Consider the following 15,288-nt stretch of genomic DNA (forward strand, 5'->3'; position numbering starts at 1 on the left):
TTCTTTTTTAAATGTGTGCATGCATTCAGGTACATGGATGGCTGTGCTAAATAGATTTCAATTATTTTAAAATTCCCTCCTCAACTTCTAGTGTATAATTCCGTCCAAAGATCCAGCATATTTTATTTCATCACCACCCGCTATTCTAATTTATTGCGTCCAAGACTTGCATTACATGGTTAAAAAGGGAAACCCAGTAGGGCCATATTTAATGTGTGTGTTCCCACATTTCATATCCAGATCAACCAATCCTTGCCAAATACTTGTGGAACTCTATTTATTGGATTTCCTTTTGGCAGAAAGTCACAGCCAACATGCTTGTTTTCTGGTCAGAGAAACAAGATGAGAAATCTCTCTCTCTCACACACACACACACACACATACCCCCCTCCCACCTGTAACATCAAGAAGTCACAGTAGATATTATTATAAGGAAGATGAATTCTTTCTTGACAGATGTGGCCCTTGAAACAATTTCTTATGCATTTGTCATGTGAAAACTGCATTGCTTCTTTGGGGTACTCCTAAAAACCACTCTGAAGTGTTAGATAATGGGGAACATAGCTACCTGCTTCCTCAGCGATATCTCTTTGAGAGCTCAGACTTGGCAATGACTTCCAATTCATTTCAAGGTGTTGATTTTGATTTATAAAGCCTTTCATGGCTTGGGTTCTGGCAGCTTGAGATTGCCTCTCTCTCTGTGCCTTACCCATGGCAATTTGAGGTCAATTGAGGCTCTCCAGGTGACACACTTTACTGTAGATATTTTATGTCTGGGGACAAGTGTCCTCACTGGAGGGACTTCAACTGTGGAATTTAGTGCCATCCTGGAATATTGTCAGGTGCCCCGTTTTACAGAGCCTGTGTTTGTTTTTCATCAGAGCTTATATCTTTATGAAATAGTTGAATAGATAGCATCATTATTTGCTGAGTTGGGAGGGTCTTAGTTCTGACATGGGCTTAATGGTAATTATTCAAAAGCTTTTTAAATAATGAATTGCAGTGTGCACCGGACTGACACTCAGGAAGCCTGGGTTCTGTTTCTAGCTCTGCCACTAGTTTGCTGGCCAGCCTTGGGCATGTCACATAATTTCTCTGTACCTCAGTTTCCCCATCTGTAAAATGGGGATAATGGCACCTCCATCCTTTGGTAAAGATCTTTGAGATCCACTGCCGAGTAAGGCTACAATTTTGGCACAGGATACGCGGACAGGACATGTGGGCAATAAACAATCAATCAATTGATCATGGATTTATTGATGCCGATGCCAGGCCGAAGCCTCACTGCCCAGGGCTGAATTATTGGTATTTTCAAAAAGTCATGGAGGTCTCATAAAATCAGTGTCCTCTGTGACAGATTCATAGCCTTACTCATGAGAAATGATATATAAGAGCTAGATGCTATTATTATTAGAGCTCTAGGAAAGCCCACTTTATGCATTAAAAGAACCCTTTGCAGAGGACCAGCATGAGACTCATGCAGTACTTAAATCCCATGCAAGATATGCCTTCAAAACATGTCTTAACATAAGTGGTGCAAATGCTTTGTTCTGGCCTTCACTCTAACTCACTCGCTTTTGTGTGCGCACACACGGGCCCGCTCAATCTGTCAATAATATCAATCTTCAAGGCAAATGAAGAAACTCATACTCAAACACAAGCTGTTAAATTTAGTAAAAGGAGGAGTGGCACAATGGGTTAGAGGAATAAGCTACTAAGAAGACAGAAGATCAGTTAATTATTATTCATAAAGCAATACTGCAGAGGGCAAAAATCTAATGCAACCATTTAAATCCTTTATTGGAAAATAAAGCTAAACGTGTGCATGTGCAATGAAATCCACTTAACATACATGGGAGCTATCTATTGTGCACTTTATAACATTCACCTCACATCACTCTGCCTGAAAAGCCACATTAAACAAGAGGTGAGATGTGCCTTGAAATTCAGTCTGACTTTGCTCAAAATGGGGCAAAATATACAGAGCATTGGGGGAAAAAAAGTGGAGAATTGCATAGATCAATAAACTACAGGAATGCATTTTCCAGAGGATTTATAGGAGATTATATACCTGAAGTTTTGGAGCTCTTTGCTACTATTCTGACTTCTACACAACCTTAAAAATGCATGCCCAGAATAACAAGATTAGGTACAAATAAAGGTACAGTATTGCTGGTCCTTAACCACAAAGCTCTTGGAAAGGCTATTTCCTTATTGGTAAAGTTATTTCCACAGCCATTAAAAATCGATGGCATGGTGAAACTGATGAAGAAGTGATTATTTTAGTGAACTGTGTACGCTTATTCATCTCCTTCCTCTGTCATGTTGTTCTTTAGCTAATACGTACAGAATACTCAATACTTCAGTGACTTAAAATTCGACTGGACTCTGTCCCATTATTAATTACTATTATTTGTGGTTATACTAATACAATACCTGGGAGACCTAGTCCTGGATCAGGACCTTATTGTGCTAGGGGCATTCTTTATACACGGAGCAAAAAGAGCATCCCTGCCCCAAAGACCTTACAGTCTAGATATTAAGTCTCAAGGTGCTTACTGTCTAAGGGCCTGATGCCAACCCCACCAGAGTCAGTGGAAAGACTCCCTTGGACTTCACCAGGCTTTGGATCTGTCCCTATGGCTCCAATCATGCACTAAGGTCCACCAGCACAGATCCTGCTATGCTGAGCCCTACCAAAGTTAACGGGACTGGTTGCAAATGTCAGCACGAGCAGATTACAGTGCAAAATTAGGGTGTAAATTAACAACACGTGTCTCTCCTTTGAATTAATCCTTGAGTTCCAGCCTAAGTATAGCTACTTAATCTATGCTATCTGCCCTGACATGATGTACCATATAAATTTAAATTAGGAGTATTTGCAATGGCTTAACACCCTTCTTATCCCCATCCCATGCCAATTTTCTCACTTGCTCACTCCATCACATACCCATTCACATTCCTATTTGTAATTTACAGAATGCAAATATCATATCCAGCAATAGTGCAAGAAACCTACAGGCCCAACCCTGTAATATTCATCTTGAGCAGTTATCAAAAGGCTTTAGGCCTACATGCCTTAGTATAAGTAAGTTAACAGGTAGTAACCCTAATTTATAAGGAATGTAAGATAAGATGTTTGGTTTAGAATTGTAATTTTTCAAATAATGTATGAAATGACTAACAGGTAGTGACCAGGAATATGAGCTTAATAATTTTGGGATAAGAACAGCCACAAATATGTAACTACAGGATTGTTATGTTTACTAATTGATGTATAATAGACTTGGAATAATTAACACGTTAACTTATAGGATAAGGCCACCCCAATATTATCAGGGTGAAGAAATTAGTTTTGAAAAGAGGTGGCAAATCAATTATATAAATAATTATGGCAGGCTCTATAATAGGCCCAACCACCATGTAAGCGGAAGCACTCGAGACAGCGATCTTCAGACTCCCTTGGCATTCCAGAGACAGGATAGGACCCTTGTGGATCATTACCTGTTTCCCCACCTCTAGGTCTTGGTAACATTTGTGTGAATATGAGTGTGGAATAATGTGGGAAGTTAACATCACAAGTGGAATATGTGGTTACACTCTATATCCTTTATGGAAGTATGCTTATGGTATGGATATGGCAAAACTGAGATATACTTTATGCAATGTAGCTCATGTAAGATATCATTGGAAAGGTTATTATTTATTGAAAGTGATTATCAAATTTGTATGCATGTATCATTTCTGTATCTGAAGTTAGGAATATTGACCATATATCTGTATTTCAAGTGTGCTACTTTGGGTGACACCCACAACTAGCCCTTCAGATACAACAATGAAAAAACCAGACAGGGCTGATGGTCCATCAATAAAGACAATGGACTGTGAAAGAGCTTAGTCTTGCTGTGGATGTTCTAGACAGCCTGTGAGTAATGGCTGCTATGACCCTGCCGAGACATGTGACTGAGTCATCTGGTACTGGACCCCCCCACCCCTTGGAATGCCAGTGTTTTTCCACTGGAAGACAAAGGGTTCCTACCATACACAAAATCTATGTTAGGCAGGGGCGTGACCTCATCAGGGATCTCCTCTGCCTCCCCTCCCAAAGAGACAGAGTAAACACCTGAAAACAAGAACTGAACTGGGGGGAGAAGAGTTGAGGCCAGGCCGGAAGGGTGTCTAGCCTGTGAATAATAATACCTGAAGTTTCAAGCTGCAGGTCTGTGCAGCGGGCTTTCAAGAATCTCTGTAATCTGCCTGAAACAACTTTTAGGATGAGAAATTATTATTTGTAGCCAATTTCTTTAGTGAATCAAGCTTAGTTTGCGTGTTTTGTTTTATTTGCTTAGTAATCCACTTTGTTCTGGTTGCTATCCCTTATAACCACTTAAAATCTGCCTTTTATAGTTAATACATTTAGTTTATTATTAAACCCAATTTGTGCAATTTCTAACTGGGGCAGAGGGAGCCAGAAGGGGTGCATATCTCTCTTCACATTGAGGAAGAGGGCAAATTTTTTATGAGCTTGAGCTGTGCAGATTCTTCTATACAGCACAAGACAATATACCTTTGGGTCTGCACTCCAAGGGAGGCGAGCACCTGAGAGCTGAGGCAAGTCCCTTAAGCTGAGTCTTCCCAGAGATGATCTCAGTGTCTGTGTCTTTCTGCAGCTGAGTGTGGCCCTGTCTGTGTGGGCACTATAGGAAGCTTAAGAGCCTGGCTCTGCAAGACAGATTAAAGGGGGCCCAGGCTGGCCAAACAGCAGGATCAGTGGTATCCCAGCACATCAGGTGGTACCTTGAAAGGGGGCAATCCATTACAACACTATAGTTTCATTCTTATTTGGTTTGGAACATGGATGTTTTTACTCATTGTATAAATATAAATTATTAAAGTCCCAGCTCTGCCCCAGTGTGAGTTTCACCAGTGCACACATCAGGGTTCCCAACCAGAAACTGAATTTGAGGTTGGGCCCGATTCTGGGGAGGGGAACCTGGCAAACCTCAGAAGTGTAACTGTTTTATCAACTGAGGAGCTAATTGGCAAATGTTAAGCAAACCATGGTAATCAGTATACAAATATTCAATCAATGAATCAGGCAACACTATATTTAGTCCCTATCGTCTAACTAATGCTCTGCATTACATGTAACTTGGTGAATCACCTCCGCCCAGTTACATCCCTTGTCCCCCGTCCCATCTACTCTCAGGCAATAACCCTCAAACCCACCTCCCTCCCAATACTCCATGTCCCATCCCTATGCCAAAAATAATTGCTCACTGAACCACAGTGCCCAGTATGTTGTCAGAAGGGCTGCCAAGGCCATAATCATGTTTCCTGCTCCTGCAACCACCACAGGTAGAGTCCTTCCACAGGAGACCTTTCTAGGCTACTGTTGAGAGATTCTGCCCCTATGGTGGTGCTGTCTGACAGAGAACAGTAAGGTCCTAATGTCCTTAATTCGCAGCGTCTGCTTAGTATGAGGTGGGAGAACCACACACTCACCTTTATTCCCTGTTGCTGCTTCTGTAGCAATTGCTCTTTAAGCATGTCTTCCTCCTAAGTGTGTGAGGACCTTATTTTATCCATTGCTTTAGCAAAAGGACATAGTCTCCAAATACAGAGGAAATGGGAATGAACAATACATTGTTTCCTACCTTCAAAGCCCCGAAGTGAAAAGTGTTCGTTCGTAGTGAAGCACTTTGGATTTTCCAGAACTTGATTGTAGGTCTGCTCAAAACTCACTACAAAGGTAAATGGTGCCCTTGTTCTCAGCCGGTCATTTGGATGCCAGCTCCTGTGGCAGTGAGTGAGAGAGAGAGAGAATGAAACAGAGAGATGGGAAGAGCATGGCATAAAATCTGTTGACAAAAAATCATGCACTATTACAAATCACTACTTTTTCACATTCACATTTCAGGGAAGCCTGTATGCAATAACTATCATTCTTTTAGTAGTAGGAGGAAAGATAGCTTTGTTTAAACCACAAGACCAAAAGTCAGGAGATCTGGGCTCTGCTCCCAGCTCTGCCAGACACCCTAGGTCTGTACGTCACCAACTCTGTGCCTCAGTTTCCCTATCTGCAAAATGGAGATAATACTGATCTACTCCCCTCACAAAAGCTAAAGCAAACACCCTATCCAGCAGCGGCAGGTATGAAAGGTGCCTTCGTATAAGGCAAGCCCCTCCACCAACATTTGAGTGCAGGGGCCATACATCATTAGTAGGGAACAGGAGCTTCACTGATGCTCTTTTAAACAATAATGGGGATACTTTCCTACCACTTACCACAGGTATGCTTTTAGTTTAGTTTAATCTTTTTCATCTCCTCACTTGCCTCTGCACTGGAGCTGCACAAGGGAAGTTAAAGGCTGTAATAATAGTTGCTCTCTACATAATCCTACTTGGGAAGTCGTGCGGGGCACCAAGAACATGGAGTAGGGCTGCTGAAAGGGCCAGAAGCAGCTACTTGTAGGTGAGGCGATTTCCCCCCTACCCCGCTTCCTTCTACTGCTGGGCCCTCTGCCAACGTTTCTTATGATGAGGTCAGCCCCGCACAGAGCTGTCATATATCATTGGCAGGGAAGAACACAGAGTTGCTCTCCTCAGAAGCAACAAGGAGGGTTACTGTTACTAGGAGCTGCACCTATGGCGCAGCTGGGTTCCTCCCCCCCCGCCCCCGAACTGCTTCTCTGCACAGCTTCCCTAGCCAGTCCTCTATATTCCTGCTCGGCTTCCTGCTACACACTTGCATGAGCAGTGCACACCAGCCTCCACTTGACTCATATCAAGCAATAGTACCCATATGCTATCTACAGCACCAATTACCATAGCATCTTAAAGGTGCTCAGTACAGAAGTTTAGATTTGTGTGGCATAATCCAAAAAGGACATCAAAGTGGATTCTGCTTTTAACCTCTCCCGGATTCTATTAAGCTTTGATTTCTTTATATTACCCTTATAATACCTCCTCACAGCAACCAAATTACATAGCATTCTGTCCCCCAGAAGGCCAGCTTAATTTTTAGCCAAGTTGATTCAAAACAAAAATGGATATCTTTGCTTAACTCTGCATTTCAAGCTTAATTTAGAGGAATATCCTCTCTTGTAGCTCGGTAGGAATATATTTGTGAATGGAAAAAGACACCACAAATGAAACTATATTTGTTTTTGTGAAGTAAGTGCCTTAAGTTCCTATGCACATACAGTAGCATAGTAACATTTGTTACCCAAATTCTCAGAACGACAGAAGCTACTATTGTAGGCAAAGATGTTCAAAAATAGGTCTGTAAATTAGCCCGTTAAATTGACACTTAGAATTAAAGCGTTCCAGTTTTCAAAAGTGCTGAGCATGCAGCAGCTCCCATTGACTTTGACCTAGCTTTCGGCATCTATTTTTGGGCATTCTTGCTATAATGCACTGGGGTGTCTGTCTCTCCTACTGGTTGACCCACACAGAGGATGAGGAACCCACTACCCAGGAAAGAATTTTCTGTAGTATCTGGCTGATGAATCTTGCCCATATGCTCAGGGTTTAGCGGATCGCCATATTTGGGGTCGGGAAGGAATTTCCTCCAGGGCAGATTGGAAGAGGCCCTGGAGGTTTTTCGCCTTCCTCTGTAGCATGGGGCACAGGTCACTTGCTGGAGGATTCTCTGTTCCTTGAAGTCTTTAAACTACGATATTCAGGCCTGTCTGTAAAGGCCTATACAGAATTTAGGTGTATTCTTATCACTTGGCTAGTTCTAGAGGTATAAAAGAAAGAATCAAAATCACTGTCTGCTGGTGTAAGGGCCTTCTCTTACTGTGACAGTCTGAGGCCCTCTTCTTAGGCTAAGGCCTTTGGCTAAGCAGCAGAGGCAGCCATAAGCTGGGAAGCGAACAGTCACATCCTCACATTCCAAACTAGTCACATTGAAATAAGGTGCTATTGGGCTGTTAGGCACTATCAGGACAGGATTGTATTCCTATCACCTCCAGAGAAAGGGAAGTGCCTAGAAAATGTAAAAGGAAACTTAGTTTGATAGCATCCTGTCTGGCAAGAACTCACTTATCAATAGCTGGGATGTGAAATCCTCACTTCTGTATTGTCTTGTCATTATAGTTCCCACTTTGCTATTGTTTGTCTGTATAATCTCTATCTGGTTCTGTGATTGTTCCTGTCTGCTGTATAATTAATTTTGCTGGGTGTAAACTAATTAAGGTGGTGGGATATAATTGATTACATAATCATGTTACAATATGTTAGGATTGGTTAGTTAAATTTCAGGAAAATGATTCGTTAAGGTATAGCTAAGCAGAACTCAAGTTTTGCTATATAATCTGTAGTCAATGAGGAAGTGGGTGGGTGGGTGTGGGGGAGATGGGAACAGGGAATGGGGGTAAGAAAATGGGAATCATGTTTTGCTAAAGGGGGAAATGGGAACAGGGAATGGGAGTAAGGAAGTTGGAATCATGTTTGGCTAAGGGTAGGAATGGGAACAGGGACACAGGTGTAATGCTCTGTGGTGTCAGAGCTGGGAAGGAGGATACTAAGGAAGGAAACTGGAATCATGCTTGCTGGAAGTTCACCCCAATAAACATTGAATTGTTTGCACCTTTGGACTTCGGGTATTGTTGCTCTCTGTTCATGCGAGAAGGACCAGGCAAGTAAGTGGGTGAAGGAATAAGCCCCCTAATAGGCCTTTACAGACAGGCCTGAATATCTATATCCTAACAAATAGCACAGATATAGGTGTGAGGTTTTTTGCAGGAGTGGGTGGGTGAGATTCGGTGGCCTGCGTTGTGCAGAAGGTCAGACTAGATGATCATAATGGTCCCTTTTGATCTAAATATTTATGAATCTATATGTAAAGGACCTCTGCTATAACTAGGGCCTTACCAAATTCACCATCCATTTTTTGGTCAATTTCACGGTCATAGGATTTTTAAATAATGAATGTCATCATTTCAGCTATTTAAATCTGAAATTTCAGTATTGTAGGGGTCCTGACCCAAAAAGGAGTTGTGGGGGGGGCAGGGGGGGGAAGAGAGGAGTCACGAGGTTATTGTAAGGGGGGAGCGTGGTACTGTTACCTTTACTTCTGTGCTGCTGTTGGCAATGGTACTGCCTTCAGAGCTGGTTGGCTAGAGAGCAGCTGCTGGCTGAAGGCAGAGCCGCCGCCAGCAGCAGTGCAGAAGTAAGGATGGCATGGTATGGTATTTGCCACCCTTATTTCTGCGCTGCTGCTGGGGATCGTTGCCTTCAGGGCTGGGTGCCTAGCCAGCAGCCGCTGCTCTCTGACTGTCCAGCTCTGAAGGCAGTGCAGAAGTAAGGGTGGCAATATTGTGACCTCCCCCAAAAAATAACCTTGTGATGCCCCCCACAACTCCCTTTTGGGTCAGGAAGCCCAATTTCAGAAACACCGGTCTCCCCCCATGAAATCTGTATTGTATACTCATCATTTGAGGATAAGTGTCTATTCAGTCCCTAACCTCTGCCAGAAAAGCTGCCAATTAGCAGCAGTGATTTTCCTTTGGCGAGGTAGATACCTGTCCACTAAGAACTGGCCAACAGTATGAAAACTTTATCCATTCGTCAGCCTTTAGGTGGTAAAAACATTTGGTCACAACTGATCTAAATTGGATTTGAACCAGGAGCCTAGAAATGAAAGAGAATCCATGTCCCAAAGCCAATTCCCAAAGCCGTGCAGTCCCCCAAACTGAAAACTATGCAACACAACTATTCTCAAGATTACAAGGCAGTTACACCAATTGCATACAGAACATTTTTTCTATAATTACAGAGTAAGGGCTTAATCCTGCAAGCCTTTCATTCTTGCAATCCCCAATTAAAACCAGACAACACTCAAAGTGCTTAGCACTGTCCAGAGTCAAATCCTAAATGAGACAGAGTTCAGCTGACAGAGAAGGATGTTGATGGTGGGAATTATCTACTGTTCAACTCGTGGTTTTGTTTAAATTTAACAGGCCTATTTCTTGACCTTTTTATATGTATGTATATTACAGTTTGCCATTTGCTTTTTACATTATGGCCCAGATCTTCAACTGTAAATTGGCCTGGTGAAGTTAATGGAAGAACACCCTTTTACACCAGCTGAGGATCTGGCCCAATATCGTTATGTTGCAATGTGAGTGAAGTTGTGCAGCTTTGAGATGAAGAATGAGAGTAGCAGTGACGGTTCACAGAAGAAGGCTTGTTGAAAGAAATTAAGCCATTTTAGATGTTAGACCATTGCATTCAAATACACTCCCACAGAAAATCCTTTGTTTAGACAAATACTACTTGCAAGAAGGGACAATTAGTACATTCTTTGGCCCAAATCCTGCTTAACATACTCACATTAGAATCTCATTAAAGTCAACGGGACTGCTCGTGTAAGATATGCAAGATTTGCTTTTAATAGCTATCTTTAATTTCTGCTGTATTTTCTGATATGTTTGTGCATTTAGTTATTAACAAAAAGGGGGGGGCACAAATGAACAAGAAGAAATAAAACAAGATAAACATTCCTGGTCATGAATGACTTACTTTTTAATATTATTTACAAAGTGGTTGATGGATTTTAATGCAAAGTCTAACCCAAATCATTAACTATTCCACATGAAACAGTGAGATTTCAAGGCACATGCTTTCAGGAGACTACTTCAAGCAAAGTGTCAGATTTCATTGTAATGCAACAGTAACAACCTTACAGTACTTGGTGGGTGGAAGTTTTTCATTCACTGTATTACTTTTTAGTTTCACAGCATTTTATTTTGTGTTTTTGCTGGCTCTTCAGTGGAACAAAAAAGAATCTCATGTCCCATTATCTTTCTAAGGCCTTCGTATGGTTCCCACAAGGGTCAAGAAAACAATTTTTCAGCTGCTATCATGAAAATCAAGCGAGTGCTGATTACAAACCATAAGAGAGTATCTTCTGAATTCCTTTCATCATTATTTTAATAGCAGAGCAAAAGAACATTGTTTCAGAAGAAGCAGAGTAGAGCTATCCTCTGAAATAAGTAGGTTATATAAGGATCTTTTTGCAAGGTTCAAGGAGTCTTTGAGAAGGTTTTTTTGATTTTCTGTTCTCTTAGACGATTTTCTATTTTCTTCAGTCTAAAAGGTTCAGGTGCAATTTACATTTAACCCTAGATTCCTAGGGCATCCATTTTGTGATACCTTATTTCTGATAAGCATAGGACCTAAATAATTTTCAATAGTAAAAGTGAGGAAATGCCGTATTTGTTTGGGGCATAGATTAGTGTGGTACTAAAATGAGTTGCATCCTTCCATTTGAGGGTTATGTCCTGGGTGCAGACTCCACGGATGGCAGAATTGGTGCAGTTTTCCTGTGCAGAAGGGAAGGGAGGGCTGGATTGGGCAAGTTATGTACAAAGTATAAACTTGAGGCTTGATCCTGCAAGGTGCAGAACACCCTCCACTCTCTTTTAATTCAGCAAGTGGTGCTGGTGCTCAGCAGCATGCAGGCCTGAGCTGTTCTTGCAAAGGCTTATGCTCATCAGTAACAGGCTTGGTGTCTTACATTTTTTATCAATACCTAAAACAAAATGTGATCTACAAGTATTAATGAGCAAAACAAGCCAAGTTTGAAGGTTCTTGCTTTGGCCATTGTTGAATCATCCAAACATGCAATATGTAATTAGAACACACTGTGTTGGCAAGATGCATTTACTTTATCTTTGCAGTACTCAAAAATGTCTGAATCTATTTCTCTCAAAAGGTTCTACATGTACAAAATGAAGAAAAGTGACCTTTGGGCTGAAACGAGTAATGGAAAATTTCACCCATGAAGGCCTTTTCTCAGAAAGCCATGAGCAACTGAAATGGCATGGTTAGAAGAGAAGATGGCCCTCAACCTGAACTGTAATCTGTAGCAATCTACAGATTGTAATCTGTGCAATCTGTAGCAATAATAATGATGGGTGTACATCTGTAGGTACATTACAAACACCATGTTTCTCTCTTCTTTTAAATAATTGCCAAGCAAGGTGAATCACTGGTTTACATGCTATCTGGAAGCTGTGCAGCATTTTGTTAATCAGATAGGGAGCCTCAACAATGGCCTTTCACCTTTTCTAGTATGGAGCAACTGCACAAACTCTCCACATCACTTGACCACGGATAAGGTTTTTCTGGGAAGAATGTGTATGGAGTGACCTCATAGGAGATCCTCACAGAGCCATGTTCATTGCAGAAAGGATCTATGTACCTGCTCCAGATACTCTAGGTCCACACAGAGGTCCACCCAAAAAGTGAGGGAGGATGATGAGATTCAGTTGACCCAATGCCCTAGGCCATTAGTTTTGGTGTGGCAATGATGTGGGCAGGCCCCAAATTGGAGGGATGGATTTCACCACTTGAAACCCTATACAATGCTCCCATACACAACTTGATCACTAACCCTCAAGGCTGGTGGCATGAATTTCATACACTATATTTCCTGAAACATAAAGTTAGGCATATAGTTAGAGTTTGAAAATATTAGGCACCTAAATACCTTTACAAAAAAATCTGCCTTAGACCTTTCACTCAGGCAGTAGAGGCTCAAGATTTTAGTGAGAGAGGTTTCAGATTCAGTCATTCACTAGGGATGTCATTTCATACTTGTATATTTTTCCTATTTCCAAGACTAAGACATCACCTTCCCACCTTACAGTCTATGGTAATACAAGTAGCCATCACAATGACCATACATAATCTAAATGGTCACCAATATGTCCAACTCTACGGCTACTGTCAAGGTTCCTTCCTCACTCTGAATTCTAGAGTACAGATGTGGGGACCTGCATGAAAGACCCCCTAAGCTTATTTTTACCAGCTTAGGTTAAAAACTTCCCCAAGGTACAAACTTTTCCTTGACCTTGAACCGTATGCTGCCACCACCAAGCATGTTAAACAAAGAACAGGGAAAGAGACCACTTGGAGAAGTCTTCCCCCAAAATATCCCACCCAAGCCCTACACCCCATTTCCTGTGGAAGGCTTGATAAGAATCCTCACCCATTTGTACAGGTGAACACAGACCCAAACACTTGGATCTTAAGAACAATGAAAAATCAATCAGGTTCTTAAGAGAAGAATTTTAATTAAAGAAAAAGTAAAAGAATCACCTCTGTAAAATCAGGCTGATAAATACCTTACAGGGTAATCAGATTCCAAACACAGAGAATCCCTCAGGTAAAACCTTAAGTTACAAAAAGACACAAAATCAGGAATATACATTCCATCCAGCACAGCTTATTTTACCAGCCATTTAACAAAAGGAAATCTAACGCATTTCTAGCTAGATTACTTAGTAACTTAACAGGAGTTCTAAGGCTGCATTCCTGATCTGTTCCCGGCAAAAGCATCACACACACACAGACAGAACCCTTTGTCCCCCCTCCAGATTTGAAAGTATCTTGTCCCCTCATTGGTCATTTTGGGTCAGGTGCCAGCGAGGTTACCTTAGCTGCTTAACCCTCTACGGGTGAAAGGGTTTTGTCTCTGGCCAGGAGGGATTTTATAGCACTGTATACAGAAAGATGGTTACCCTTCCCTTTATATTTATGACAGCTACATATTTCATAACATTGCAGAATGAGGCCAATAGTATCTAGGTAGAAGCCTGCATTGCAAACTTATCAATATTTTTTTCCAAACACTGAGCTCAATTTTTTATTTATCTATCTTCTTAATTCTCTTTATATTCTGCTAAGTGCCACTTAATAATTTAAGAAGCAGTAGGCGTTACACTTTGGGTCCTGTTAGGATTCAGATCTTTAACAGTGATGAATCAAAAAAACACAAATGTAACTACAGAAAAAGCATTGCCACTCAAAATCCCTTTCTAAAAGTCAAACCCCAAGATTATAACGAATAATAAAAAGTAATCCATGAAAAACCAAACCTGTGTTTAGGTATGGCATAGATAGATAGGGTTTATTAATGCTTTAAAAATATGATTGCAAAAGATTCCTCTGGGGCAGTTATAGGATACGCAGTAACTGGAGGGGAACTGACATTTTGGAGAAGCAATGCATTTTACTGGGTTAAGCAGGATAGCTGGACTCTACAGACCAGGAGTCTAGTCCCAACACTGCCGCTCACTTGATCTTTGCCCTTTAGGAAGTCATTTGATCTGTGTTTGTGCAGCATTGTGCACAACACGGCCCAATCCTGATGTGGTAACAGAAATGTATGGGATAGGGTGCAGTATTTAACAACACAACAGCATCATAGGGTTGGATTGTTTTTCCAACACCCCAAGTCAGAACCCTGGCGCTAGTGCTGTTAAATGAATTAGCGTCTTTTGGAGCTAGGACCAGACAAACCCCTTTGGCAGAGCCCTGGCGTAGAAGCGCTTTAATAGGCCAAAGAAGGCTCAGTCTACTATAATGCATGTGTGTAACACATGTAATCACTCAGTGTGAATGTGACAAGAGGGAAATATAAAATTTGACTTCAGCCTATAATACCACCCCCAGCATTGCTATCTCAGACAATGCCTGATAAATGGCCTGGAAAAAAAGAACCTTAAAATCCATTCTAAAAATCCTCTAATCTACTGGTATAGCAGCTCTAACCTCCCCAGGCATCTCACCCTCTCCCTGAAAGAATTAGATACTCAGTAACTTGTTCAAACCCTTCCCCTTACTAGAGTTATTCGTCCAATCAGGGAACAGAAATACTATCATGTGACGAATATCACATAATTTTATTAATGAATAGCAAATCTACACACAATGAATCTATGGCTCGCAATTTGCTCACATGTGGCTAGATTTTTAGAAGAACTCAGCACCTACTTAGGCACTTAAATAAGGGCCATGTTTTCATGGCTTCTCAGCCTCCAGCAGTTCTTATGAGGCTATGTTGACCAGATTCTAGGATACATATTTATGGCCAGAGAACTTTATTGGAAAATGTGACCTATTTTAATGCTTAAATGGGAGCTGAGGTTTTTTGAAAATTTGGCCCATAAAGTGTTTGTCAAACAGAGAAATTCAAAGTTTCTTTGCAAATAATTCCAATAAAGCCTGAACTTCGTCAAATAAATTGTTAGAATGAAGTATTATGTTAATTATAATTATTACTGTTCATTTAACTGTGATACTTTGCAAAAAATCTTATTTCCTACTTCAGCTTCTTTATTGTTATTATTGGGGTTGTCGGTTACTCTATTTTCTAGCCCATCTCTCAGTAGCCTACACTTCGTTAGCATGACTAATATCCAGGCTTAAGCAACTTCCTTTCAGGTGTTCTCCACAAGCAATACTAACTCAACATTAGTATTACTACCCAAT

Source organism: Lepidochelys kempii, chromosome 5, assembly GCF_965140265.1.
Source record: "Lepidochelys kempii isolate rLepKem1 chromosome 5, rLepKem1.hap2, whole genome shotgun sequence".
Classification (NCBI taxonomy): Eukaryota; Metazoa; Chordata; order Testudines; family Cheloniidae; genus Lepidochelys; species Lepidochelys kempii.